The sequence below is a fragment of the Natrix helvetica genome, assembly GCF_964273705.1.
Source record: "Natrix helvetica genome assembly, chromosome: 2".
NCBI classification, from domain to species: Eukaryota; Metazoa; Chordata; class Lepidosauria; order Squamata; family Natricidae; genus Natrix; species Natrix helvetica.
The window spans coordinates 144,867,899-144,880,128 of NC_138552.1; positions in this window are offsets into that span (position 1 = coordinate 144,867,899).

Sequence of the window (12,230 nt, forward strand, 5' to 3'; positions counted from 1 at the left end):
GCTTTTTTCGCCCTCCCCAGGCTCCAGAGGCTTATAGGAGCCTGGAGAGGGCGAAAACAGCCTCCCCAGCCCCCCTGGACACCCTCCAGAGGCTTCAGGGACCATCCGGAGGCTTCCCTGATGCCTTCAAAGTGCTCAAAACGACCCTCCGAGCAAACCGGAAGTCACTTCCGGTTTGCTCGGAGGGTCGTTTTAAGCGTTCCGAAGGCTTCAGGAGGCTTCCCTGAAGTCTCCGGAGCAGTCAAAATGACCCTCCGAGCAAACTGGAAGTCCGTTCCTGAACTTCTGGTTTGCCCGGAGGGCCAGTTTTTTGCACTCCGGAGGCTTCACAGAAGCTCATGAAGCCTCCAGAGGGCCTGGGGGGGGCTCGGGGCTCTTTTCACCCTCCCCATGATCCTATAAAGCCTCTGGGGCCTGGGAGGGTGAAAAATAGCTTTTAAAAAGGGTGAACTCAGCTGGCCAGCGCGCGCCTGCGCACTGGCCAGCTGACAGGGCAGCACCTTGCGTGCCCTGACAAATGGCCCTGCGTGCCACCTGTGGCACACGTGCCATAGGTTCTCCATCACTGGTTTAATGCTTCTTCTCAAATTCCCTTTCCCAAAACACAAATCTGCAAATGTGCCTCTCGTAGGGTACAGGTAGTCCTGACTTACAACCACAACGGAGTCCAAAATTTGTGTTGTGAAGCAAGACCTTTGTTAAATGAGTTTTGCCTCATTTTATGGCTTTTCTTGCCACAGTTGTTAAATGAATCGCTGCAGCTGATAAGTTAGTAATCCGGTTGTTAGATGAACCTGGCTTCCCCATTGACTTTGCTCGTGAGAAGGTTGCAAAAGGGGATCACATGACCTTGGGACACAGCAACAGTCATAAATATGAACCAGTGGCCAAGCATCTGAATTTTGATCACATCGTCATGTGGATGCTGCAAAGGTCGTAACTGTGGAAAATCAGCCATGAGTCCCTTTTTTCAGTACCGTTCTAACTTTGAATGGTCACTAAACAAACTGCTGTCAATAGGAATACCTGTAATTTGTTTCTGTAAATATTTTATCTGTAATGACTATCCTGGATGCTACCCCAGATACCCTTCCAGATGTCAGATGTCGGAGGAAGATGAATCAGTATCAGACATATCTGAAGGGGAGTTGGTCCAAGCAGCCGTCTGAGAGGGATTTGGCTGAAGCACAGCTGCAGCAGGACAGTCCTGAGGCTCCAGGTGGGGAAAGCATGCAGTTGTAGCTACTCAGTGATGAGGAAGAGGAACTGCCTTCTGCACTAGATCCAAGAACATGTAGGGCAGAGAATTGCAAGGAGAAAGCCTCGCCTGTCTTGATGGGCTGCACCAGAAGCTGGCTATTTAACACAGCAGACAGATAGAGGTGATGCTGGGAACAACATGTTTTTTTCCTAGCTTTGTGTTTTCTGGTCATTGTGATTCTTGATGTCAGACGTGCCTCCTAGAAAATCCAAGAAAGGAAATCCCCAACTCCATTGTTTTAGAGAAAAGGTATTTTACTGGATAGGAACTGAAAACAGCGAAAGTGAAGCAAGATCCGAGGCAAAAAGGCTCAAACTTGTACTTATCAAACCTTTACCCCAATCCCTCCCCCAAGTTACCCCAGCCTAAATGTCCAATGTCCAACCCCCAAGGGTGTCATGTGGGGTGCATCTTCAGGTGGCCTCATCCAGCTAGTATGCCGAGACGGTTGACCTTGACCAAACACAAACACAAACCTTCAGCATGTGCAGAAAGAAGATGGTGAGAACAAAACTCCCTCTTTCGAGGTGTCTCCCCAAGTACGATTCCCCTCCCAAATACCATGTACCCCCTCCCTCCCCATTACTATGGCAGCCGATAGCAAGCAAGTGATATAGAGGCTGACACTTGCCTTACTTTGGATTGACATTGTGCCTTGACTTGGATCGTGCCTTGTGAACTCTGGGCTTTTCTTGGCTCGTGAACCTTCTTGTATTGGGGATTTAATTTTGCCTGGTGGGTTCATTTTGATTGGGAAACTTTCAAGTGGACTCAAGTGCTTTGTTGGCCATTGCTCTGAGGACTAGTATTGGTCTGCTCATGGCTGGACTAAATTGGGACAGTTCTGGGTTTTGGTGAAGGGAGTTGTGAGAGAATATTAATAAACCCATTAAATCACAATTTTGTGTGTGTGTGTGTGTGTGTGTGTGTGTGAGAGAGAGAGAGAGAGAGAGAGAGAGAGAGAGAGAGAGAGAGAGAGAGAGAGAGAGAGAGAGGTCTCAGAAAAGGAAAACCTATCAGCATTCATTAGGCATGCTTTTTATTTGCCAGTGATGTCTCTTTTGAATGTGATTAAAGATTAATTGCACGGCGTTAGATACTAGCTTCAGTTATAATGGTTTCCACCAAGGTCCTCTATTCCGGCGGGAGCAGATGTTTAATCTCATTGGTCGAAGGGTTTGACAGCTCCCTCTTAAAGGGCTGCTGTCAGACTCAACCTTCGCTGGATTGTACGTACTTGTTCTGTTACAATAAAGAGCTGTTGTTGCCTTTAGCCTGAGTGTGGCTTTCCATTACCCGGTCTAACACACAGCCTCGCTCAAGGGGAGGGAAGACTGTAGAAACGGAGCCCCTTTTCCTAGCAAACGCTGCAACTCCTTTCGACATTGTGGCTTAAAGGCAGCATTAGCAAAATTGCCAGTGGAAAATCATAGGCCAAAAAGTCAGGAGCAGATTGATTCAAAAGGCTGCTCTGCCCTTCATTGTTAAGAGGTGAAGAGTACAACTCACCGCAGGCTCCACAGACAGAGCTGTGCAGGGAAAGCACGGAGACCAAAAAAACAAAAACAATACAAAACTCTCTAGCAATTTACATAATTGGATGTCATTGCTCCATCCAGAGCCAGTTCTAAGTATAAAAAGCTATGATAGCTTTTCGGCCTCTTTGGCCATGCTGTACAAGCAACACCTCATATCGTTGCCTGTAAATACCCCCCACCCCCCAGGGGTGATATTCAACAGGTTCTGACAGGCTCTGGGGAACCGGCAGCGGAAATTTTTAGTAGTTCGGAGAACCGGCAAATACCATCTCTGGCTGGCCCCAGTGGGGGGAGGGAATGCAGATTTTGCAATATCCTTCTCCTCAGAGTGCAGAGCAAAGGGGGATTTTACAGTATCCTTCTCCTGCCACGCCCACCCAGCCACGCCCATAGAACCGGTAGTAAAAAAATAATAATTTCACCACTGCCCTCCCCCCAACCACTTTAACACTGATGGTTATGCAGAAGACCAAAGCAAAGGTGTCAGAACATAATACAGACGTGAAAATCATCCAGTTTGGACCCATGGCCAATTTTGATTCTGTGAAATGGCATTTATTGATCCAAAAAGCAGCCCCTACGGCTGTAGGAAAACAGCAGGATAATGATGATGTGAGTTCCCTTAATCCTAAAAATCGACTCACAAACTAGATGATACACAAGGTACTTTTAAAATTGTTTTAAGAGTGGCTTCACAGAGTGATTAATATTATCTACTCCCCTTCCCATTTACAGTATATTCACCTAACAGATACGAATAATGGTTGAATCTGTTGGAAGAAATGTCCATCTGGGTTCAGTTCCAAGTGGGGACAAAGACACTGGAAACATGGAGGCTGTTTGGAAAGATGGTTTATTGATGACCACATGGCTTGAGGTCCTGGGGAAAAATGGGAAGAGATGCTGAGAGTGCCTGAGTTTTGTGCCCTCTCTGGGCCTTTGAATTTGAGCTTGTATTCTGATTGGTTGTCAGACACACATGGGGCCATGCAGGGGTATCTTTGTAGGTTGTGTTTTTTGAGTCCCCAAATTTGGTTGAGCCTTGCTGGGTGATGATGCAATGAAGGGGCTTTGGGCAATTCCTATTATGCTTGAAGGGGGTAGATCTTTGTTATGTAAAATAGACTGGCCCATGCCTTAATGGCCCATAAGAGCCAAGGTGGCACAGTGGTTAGAGTGCAGCACTGCAGGTTACTTCAGCTGACTGCTAGCAGTTTAAATCCCACCAGGCTCAAGGTTGACTCAGCCTTCCATCCTTCCAAGGTGGGTAAAATTAGGAGCCAGATTGCTGGGGGCAATAGGCTGACTCTGCAAACCGCTTAGAGAGGGCTGTAAAAACACTGTGAAGTAGTATATAAGTCTAAGTGCTATTGGTATTGCTATTAACAAAGGTGGGGGGAAAGTGTTGGGATTCAAGTAATTTAACAACCGGTTCTCTGCCCTAATGATTTCTTCCAACAATCAGTTCACCAAACTGCTCAGAAACTTAACAACCGGTTCTCCCGAAGTGGTGCAAACAGGCTGAATCCCACCACTGGGAGTGTGTGTGTGTGCGTTTCTGCCTCCCTTTTAGGGGAAATATTCTGCCCTTTTAATATTTCCTAAAATATTTCATTTTTCTAGGAGGGGGGTGGGTGCTAACTTCCTACAAATCCAAGCCAAAATGTTGTGGAAAGAAGCATTTTACAAACTGCTTTCAAACAGTGCTTCATAATTATGATTTTTATTTATTTTGAAATGATTGGTTTCTTCTTGCTCTCCTTGATTTTCTGAACGCACCTGCCGATGTATATTTTACATTTTGTACAGAGCAGCTTTTCTCCTTTTAAAGGACAAAATTGCTGAACAAATACAGAAATAAATATAATTTTTCACCCACTGTAAATATAGCAGCTGCCTCCCACCCAACAATCACTGAAGTTAATAAAAGCAGTAAATTGTGGTGAAAGCCCATCATTGGGCTTGGAGCACAAAGAAAACTGTAAATAGCATATTAACTATTGGCTGTTGCATTTCAAGGATCATTAACTTATAACTAAATTTCTGTAGCACTTGTCTTGACCTCTGAATTTCCTATCTTTCTCTAATGACTAGAGAATTTAAACTTCAAATGCACCATTTCAACTTAAACAATGAACTTCCAATAAATCCATCACAAGAAAAAAAAATCAATCCTTTTGCTCTCCCTCCTCAGTCAGTAATTTATTTATTTGGGGAAAAGAAGTTTGTAAAAGCATTTTAGATTATACAAAGCTGGCTAATTCTAATAACTGGAAAAATACTAGGATTTTTTTTAAAGGGAAAAAAATCCTGTCAAGAGTGCATGCTATAAAGATATAGTAGATATTCTGATATTCTTCTTTATCATCTCTGACCTCATGTTTCCAGCCACAGGGTTAATAATTTTCAGTCAGTCAGTTAACCTACCATATTTTTCGGAGTATAAGACGCACCGGAGTATAAGATGCACCAAGATTTTGAAGCGGCAAATTTAAAAAAAAGTTTCTGTACTCTGCAGACCTCCCAAAAACGGCCCGTTTTTTGTCAAAACAAAGGGCATGCATAGTCTTTAGGAGGCTTGTAGAGTGCTCCTGGGAGCTGGGGGAGCAAAAATGAGCAAAAAGCAGCCATTTCTTTGCTCATTTTGGCCCTCCTCCTAAAGGCTATGTACGGCCATTTTGGTGAAGGGGACGGGGTTTCAGGAGGCCAAAAATGCTGTATTCAGTGTATAAGACGCACCCAGATTTTCACCCTCTTTTCTGATACTCCAAAAACTATGGTATGTGGAAGAGGACAAATTCAGAAAAGGCAGCAAAGACTGGTATGGGGACAGGTATCAGTTCCAGGGTAGCCCCATGGGGTGCTTAGATCTGGCCCGCAGGACCACCCTGGAAACAGTGGGCTGGCCTGTGGTGCCTCTGCTAGCGAAAATGGAGCTTGGGAGCCCTCCCAAGCTCTGTGTTCATTGTCAGAGTGTTGCAGGAGGCCATCACAGCTGAAAATGGAGCTCGGGAGCCCATTTTCTCTGGCAAAGCACTCGGGCCACTACAGGTGCTCCCAACATGAGTGGGGTTGAGCTGGCCACGCCCACCCTAGCCACACCCACTCCACCTCCCCGAAGTCAAACATAACCCTGATGCAGCCCTCAGTGAGTTTGACACCCCTGTTCTAGTAAGTTTAGTAATTACTGTACTTTCTTTAAATATTCTCAAACTCAAAATGGCATTGGCTTTGTGTTTCCCTTTAATGAATACATTTGTACAGTCCTTGGAAGAACAATTAAACTGTTTCTCATAATTTTTTTCAAACTTTGTATACCCCTGCTTTAGCTCTCTTTTAGAACTAATGACAGTGACATTTTGCCATTTGTAAATTAGCTGGAAACTAAGTAGCGCTATCTATATCAGAAATACATATTTTTTACTTTCATTCACCCCGATGATGATATTTTTAAGAAGGACATAGAACCATGATGGCGAACCTATGTCATGCGAGAACCCTCTCTGAAGGCACGTGAGCTGTCCCCCCCAGCTCAGTTCAGCCACGCATGCGCGTGTGACTCCCGCCGGCCAGTGGGTTTACGAGTCTCTGCTCTTCATGTGCGGGGGCAGGGCACATGCGGGAGACATATGTGCAGGGGGTGGGTTGTGTGCGTAGGGGTCGCATGCCCATACATGGGGGGCGAGGGGCATGTGTTGGGGTCACATCTGCATGTACGGGGCGTACAGGGGGTTGTGCACCCATTCGGGAGGGTCAGGGTGCATGGGGGGGGTGTCACACATTATTATGGGTGTAGGTGTGCATGCACTTGTACGCATGCACACATGCATTTGTTAGTCATCACTGACATAGAACAAATGTTGCTGTTCATTCTCATCATCCAGCAAGAGAGTTCCTCTTTATGGTTCTAGCTCTTCTGTCTTCTAGCCATGCAAATTCCATCTTCACCATTTTCTATTCATCATTCCCACTCACAATCTTCTGGTGCTCAATGTCCCATGGCTTTTAGAGATAATTGAATGTGTAGACTTCTGTACTGCAGCACAGATTTTACTCTGGGATTTGAATTTTCTCCAATTATATTGCATTCAAGAACCATATGCATTATTTATGGGTTGGAATACATTTTATACAACTTTCTTTTCATTTTAAACACAGACTTCTGCTTTTTCTAACTGTCGGTGATAACATTTCAAGTATTGATTAGCCCTCTTTACATAATCAGGAGTAGAAGCAAGGCTGACCATATTGATCCTACATCCAGAATTTTACCGGAGGGTAATAAATGTTCCCATGGTATAAGGAATTCCAATTTAGATCTGTTGGAAGAAATCTCCATCTGGGTTCAGTTCCAAGTGGGGAGAAAGACATTGGAAACATGGTGGACAGGACCACATGGTTTGGAGGTCCTGGGCAAAAAAGACACATGGGTGTGTGTGTGAGAGAGAGATTTATACCCTCTGTTGGGCTTTGAATTTGAGCTTGTATTCTGATTGGTTGTCAGACTCCCATGGGGCCATGCAGGGATAACTTTGTAGGTTGTGTTTTTTGAGTCCCAAACTTGGTTGAGCCTTGCTGGGTGATGATGTAATGAAAGAGTTTTGGGCAATTCCTACTATGGCTCTGCCTGAAGGAGGTAGATCTTAGTTATGTAGAATAGACTGGCTCAGGTCTTAATGGCCCATTGACAAAGGTGGTGGGAGGGTTGATATTCTGCCTCCCCTTTTATGGGAAATATTCCGCCCTTTTAATATTTCCTAAAATATCTCATATTCCTAGGAGTGGGGTGGGTGCTAACTTCCTAGAGATCTTTCGAGTCAACAAGGGAAGAGTAGGAACAGGACCTCGACGAATGCTATGGGCAGATTCTGTCCCTAGATGATTGCATGATGTCATTAGCAGACTTCTCCTCATCTCTTCTTCTCTGCATGTTTCCAGATTCCTTTTCTTAAGAAATGCATGGAAAGAGAGGACAAGTCAAGATAGAGGAGTGTTATCTGTTTGCTGCTTTTTTAAAGGCCATGAGATTATAGCAATAGCACTTAGACTTATATTCCACTTTACAGTGCTTTACAGCCCTCTCTAAGGGGTTTACAGAGTCAACATATTGCCCCCAACAATCTGGGTCCTCATTTTACCCATTTTACCCTTCTATCAGAAAGATCGAAGGCTGAGTCAACCTTCAGCCTGGTGAGATTTGAACGGACAAATTGCAGGCAGCAGGCAGGCAGCAGAAGTAGCCTGCAGTACTGCACTCTAACCACTGCACCATTGTGGCTTGTGTTTATTATGCTAAACTATTGTTTCACATACTCCTTCTGAGTTTCCAAACTAGCTAAATAAGTGACTGTGATAACTATCAGAACGCTCTGAGGAATTGTTAATAGTACATCAACAAAAATCAACAAAAATCAAGACACCTATATTATGTATTTGCTTTTTACATCACCTAAATCAGTAAAGATTATATGGCAATTTCCTTTAAGTGTTGAATTACTAAACCTTTTTAAATATCCACTTTAAAAGTAGTGTTCTTAAAGAGTTTGTGTTGAAAATTGTGTTTGCACCTGTAAATTCTCTCTGCAGAGATCATTTGGCAGATAATCAGGTGTCTTGAGAACTTCCCATAAAATTTTAATTTGTTCCTTAATTCGTTTAATTAATTTCTACGTCAGTCTTTCTCCTGAAGTTGAATTTACAGAATAATGTGAACAGTTGCAGCAACAATAAAATCAACATTCCTTAAAAACAATAGGATTCATTTCAAAACCATAAAGCAATATAAGAGGCAATCTAAAAGACAAGTGCTGCAGTAGCCATCATGCTGATTGAATAGTTAATCATTAGCCCAGTTGTTAACTGAAAGCAGACTATGGATGAGTTAGTCAGATTTTCCTTTGGAGGGATCATGACTGAGTCCCTGCTACTGAGAGGTCCTTTCGAGCAGTGAGCCAAACTAACACAAGCAGCGCCAAACTACACAAGCAGAGCTTTGACAACATAAATTAGGAGATAATTGGGGGAAGAAATGTCCCAAAGGTGCTTTTCAAAAGACAACTGGACTTTCTTGGCTTTTTGGGCACAAAAAAATTTTGGCCTCCCAAGCACACTTTTTTCTGACCGCAGGGTCAGGAGTTTTCCTCCTCTGGGTGCAAAAAGCTTGATTTTTAGAAACAGCAAGAAATACCATTTTTAAGCATGAAATTCCACCCCAAGTCCCCTGAAGGATTTTTCAATGTGGGCACAAAAAAAATTTGGCCTCCCAAGGACACTTTTTTCTGACCGCGGGGTCAGGAGGTTTCCTCCTCTGGGTGCAAAAAGCTTGATTTTTAGAAACAGCAAGAAATACCATTTTTAAGCATGAAATTCCACCCCGAGTCAAGTCCCCTGAAGGATTTTTCAATTTGGGCAAAAAAAAAATTTGGCCTCCCAAGCACACTTTTTTCTGACCGCGGGGTCAGGAGTTTTCCTCCTCTGGGTGCAAAAAGCTTGATTTTTAGAAACAGCAAGAAATACCATTTTTAAGCATGAAATTCCACCCCGAGTCAAGTCCCCTGAAGGATTTTTCAATTTGGGCACAAAAAAAATTTGGCCTCCGAAGCACACTTTTTTCTGACCACGGGGTAAGGAGTTTTCCTCCTCTGGGTGCAAAAAGCTTGATTTTTAGAAACAGCAAGAAATACCATTTTTAAGCATGAAATTCCACCCCGAGTCAAGTCCCCTGAAGGATTTTTCAATTTGGGCACAAAAAAAATTTGGCCTCCCAAGCACACTTTTTTCTGACCGCGGGGTCAGGAGTTTTCCTCCTCTGGGTGCAAAAAGCTTGATTTTTAGAAACAGCAAGAAATACCATTTTTAAGCATGAAATTCCACCCCAAGTCCCCTGAAGGATTTTTCAATGTGGGCACAAAAAAAATTTGGCCTCCCAAGCACACTTTTTTCTGACCGCGGGGTCAGGAGGTTTCCTCCTCTGGGTGCAAAAAGCTTGATTTTTAGAAACAGCAAGAAATACCATTTTTAAGCATGAAATTCCACCCCGAGTCAAGTCCCCTGAAGGATTTTTCAATGTGGGCACAAAAAAAATTTGGCCTCCCAAGCACACTTTTTTCTGACCGCGGGGTCAGTAGGTTTCCTCCTCTGGGTTCAAAAAGCTTGATTTTTAGAAACAGCAAGAAATGCCATTTTTAAGCATGAAATTCCACCTCGAGTCAAGTCCCCTGAAGGATTTTTCAATTTGGGCACAAAAAAAATTTGGCCTCCCAAGCACACTTTTTTCTGACCGCGGGGTCAGGAGTTTTCCTCCTCTGGGTTCAAAAAGCTTGATTTTTAGAAACAGCAAGAAATACCATTTTTAAGCATGAAATTCCACCCCAAGTCAAGTCCCCTGAAGGATTTTTCAATTTGGGCACAAAAAAAATTGGCCTCCCAAGCACACTTTTTTCTGACCGCGGGGTCAGGAGTTTTCCTCCTCTGGGTGCAAAAAGCTTGATTTTTAGAAACAGCAAGAAATACCATTTTTAAGCATGAAATTCCACCCCGAGTCAAGTCCCCTGAAGGATTTTTCAATTTGGGCACAAAAAAAATTTGACCTCCCAAGCACACTTTTTTCTGACCGCGGGGTCAGGAGTTTTCCTCCTCTGGGTTCAAAAAGCTTGATTTTTAGAAACAGCAAGAAATACCATTTTTAAGCATGAAATTCCACCCCAAGTCCCCTGAAGGATTTTTCAATGTGGGCACAAAAAAAATTTGGCCTCCCAAGCACACTTTTTTCTGACCGCGGGGTCAGTAGGTTTCCTCCTCTGGGTTCAAAAAGCTTGATTTTTAGAAACAGCAAGAAATGCCATTTTTAAGCATGAAATTCCACCTCGAGTCAAGTCCCCTGAAGGATTTTTCAATTTGGGCACAAAAAAAATTTGGCCTCCCAAGCACACTTTTTTCTGACCGCGGGGTCAGGAGTTTTCCTCCTCTGGGTTCAAAAAGCTTGATTTTTAGAAACAGCAAGAAATACCATTTTTAAGCATGAAATTCCACCCCGAGTCAAGTCCCCTGAAGGATTTTTCAATTTGGGCACAAAAAAAAATTGGCCTCCCAAGCACACTTTTTTCTGACCGCAGGGTCAGGAGTTTTCCTCCTCTAGGTGCAAAAAGCTTGATTTTTACAAACAGCAAGAAATACCATTTTTAAGCATGAAATTCCACCCCAAGTCCCCTGAAGGATTTTTCAATGTGGGCACAAAAAAAATTTGGCCTCCCAAGCACACTTTTTTCTGAGGAGTTTTCCTCCTCTGGGTTCAAAAAGCTTGATTTTTAGAAACAGCAAGAAATACCATTTTTAAGCATGAAATTCCACCCCAAGTCCCCTGAAGGATTTTTCAATGTGGGCACAAAAAAAATTTGGCCTCCCAAGGACACTTTTTTCTGACCACGGGGTCAGGAGGTTTGCTCCTCTGGGTGCAAAAAGCTTGATTTTTAGAAAGAGCAAGAAATACCATTTTTAAGCATGAATTTCCACCCCGAGTCAAGTCCCCTGAAGGATTTTTCAATTTGGGCACACAAAAAATTTGGCCTGCCAAGCACACTTTTTTCTGACCGCGGGGTCAGGAGTTTTCCTCCTCTGGGTGCAAAAACCTTGATTTTTAGAAACAGCAAGAAATACCATTTTTAAGCATGAAATTCCACCTCGAGTCAAGTCCCCTGAAGGATTTTTCAATTTGGGCACAAAAAAAATTTGGCCTCCCAAGCACACTTTTTTCTGACCGCGGGGTCAGGAGTTTTCCTCCTCTGGGTTCAAAAAGCTTGATTTTTAGAAACAGCAAGAAATACCATTTTTAAGCATGAAATTCCACCCCAAGTCCCCTGAAGGATTTTTCAATGTGGGCACAAAAAAAATTTGGCCTCCCAAGCACACTTTTTTCTGACCGCGGGGTCAGTAGGTTTCCTCCTCTGGGTTCAAAAAGCTTGATTTTTAGAAACAGCAAGAAATGCCATTTTTAAGCATGAAATTCCACCTCGAGTCAAGTCCCCTGAAGGATTTTTCAATTTGGGCACAAAAAAAATTTGGCCTCCCAAGCACACTTTTTTCTGACCGCGGGGTCAGGAGTTTTCCTCCTCTGGGTTCAAAAAGCTTGATTTTTAGAAACAGCAAGAAATACCATTTTTAAGCATGAAATTCCACCCCGAGTCAAGTCCCCTGAAGGATTTTTCAATTTGGGCACAAAAAAAATTTGGCCTCCCAAGCACACTTTTTTCTGACCGCGGGGTCAGGAGTTTTCCTCCTCTGGGTTCAAAAAGCTTGATTTTTAGAAACAGCAAGAAATACCATTTTTAAGCATGAAATTCCACCCCGAGTCAAGTCCCCTGAAGGATTTTTCAATTTGGGCAAAAAAAAAAATTTGGCCTCCCAAGCACACTTTTTTCTGACCGCGGGGTCAG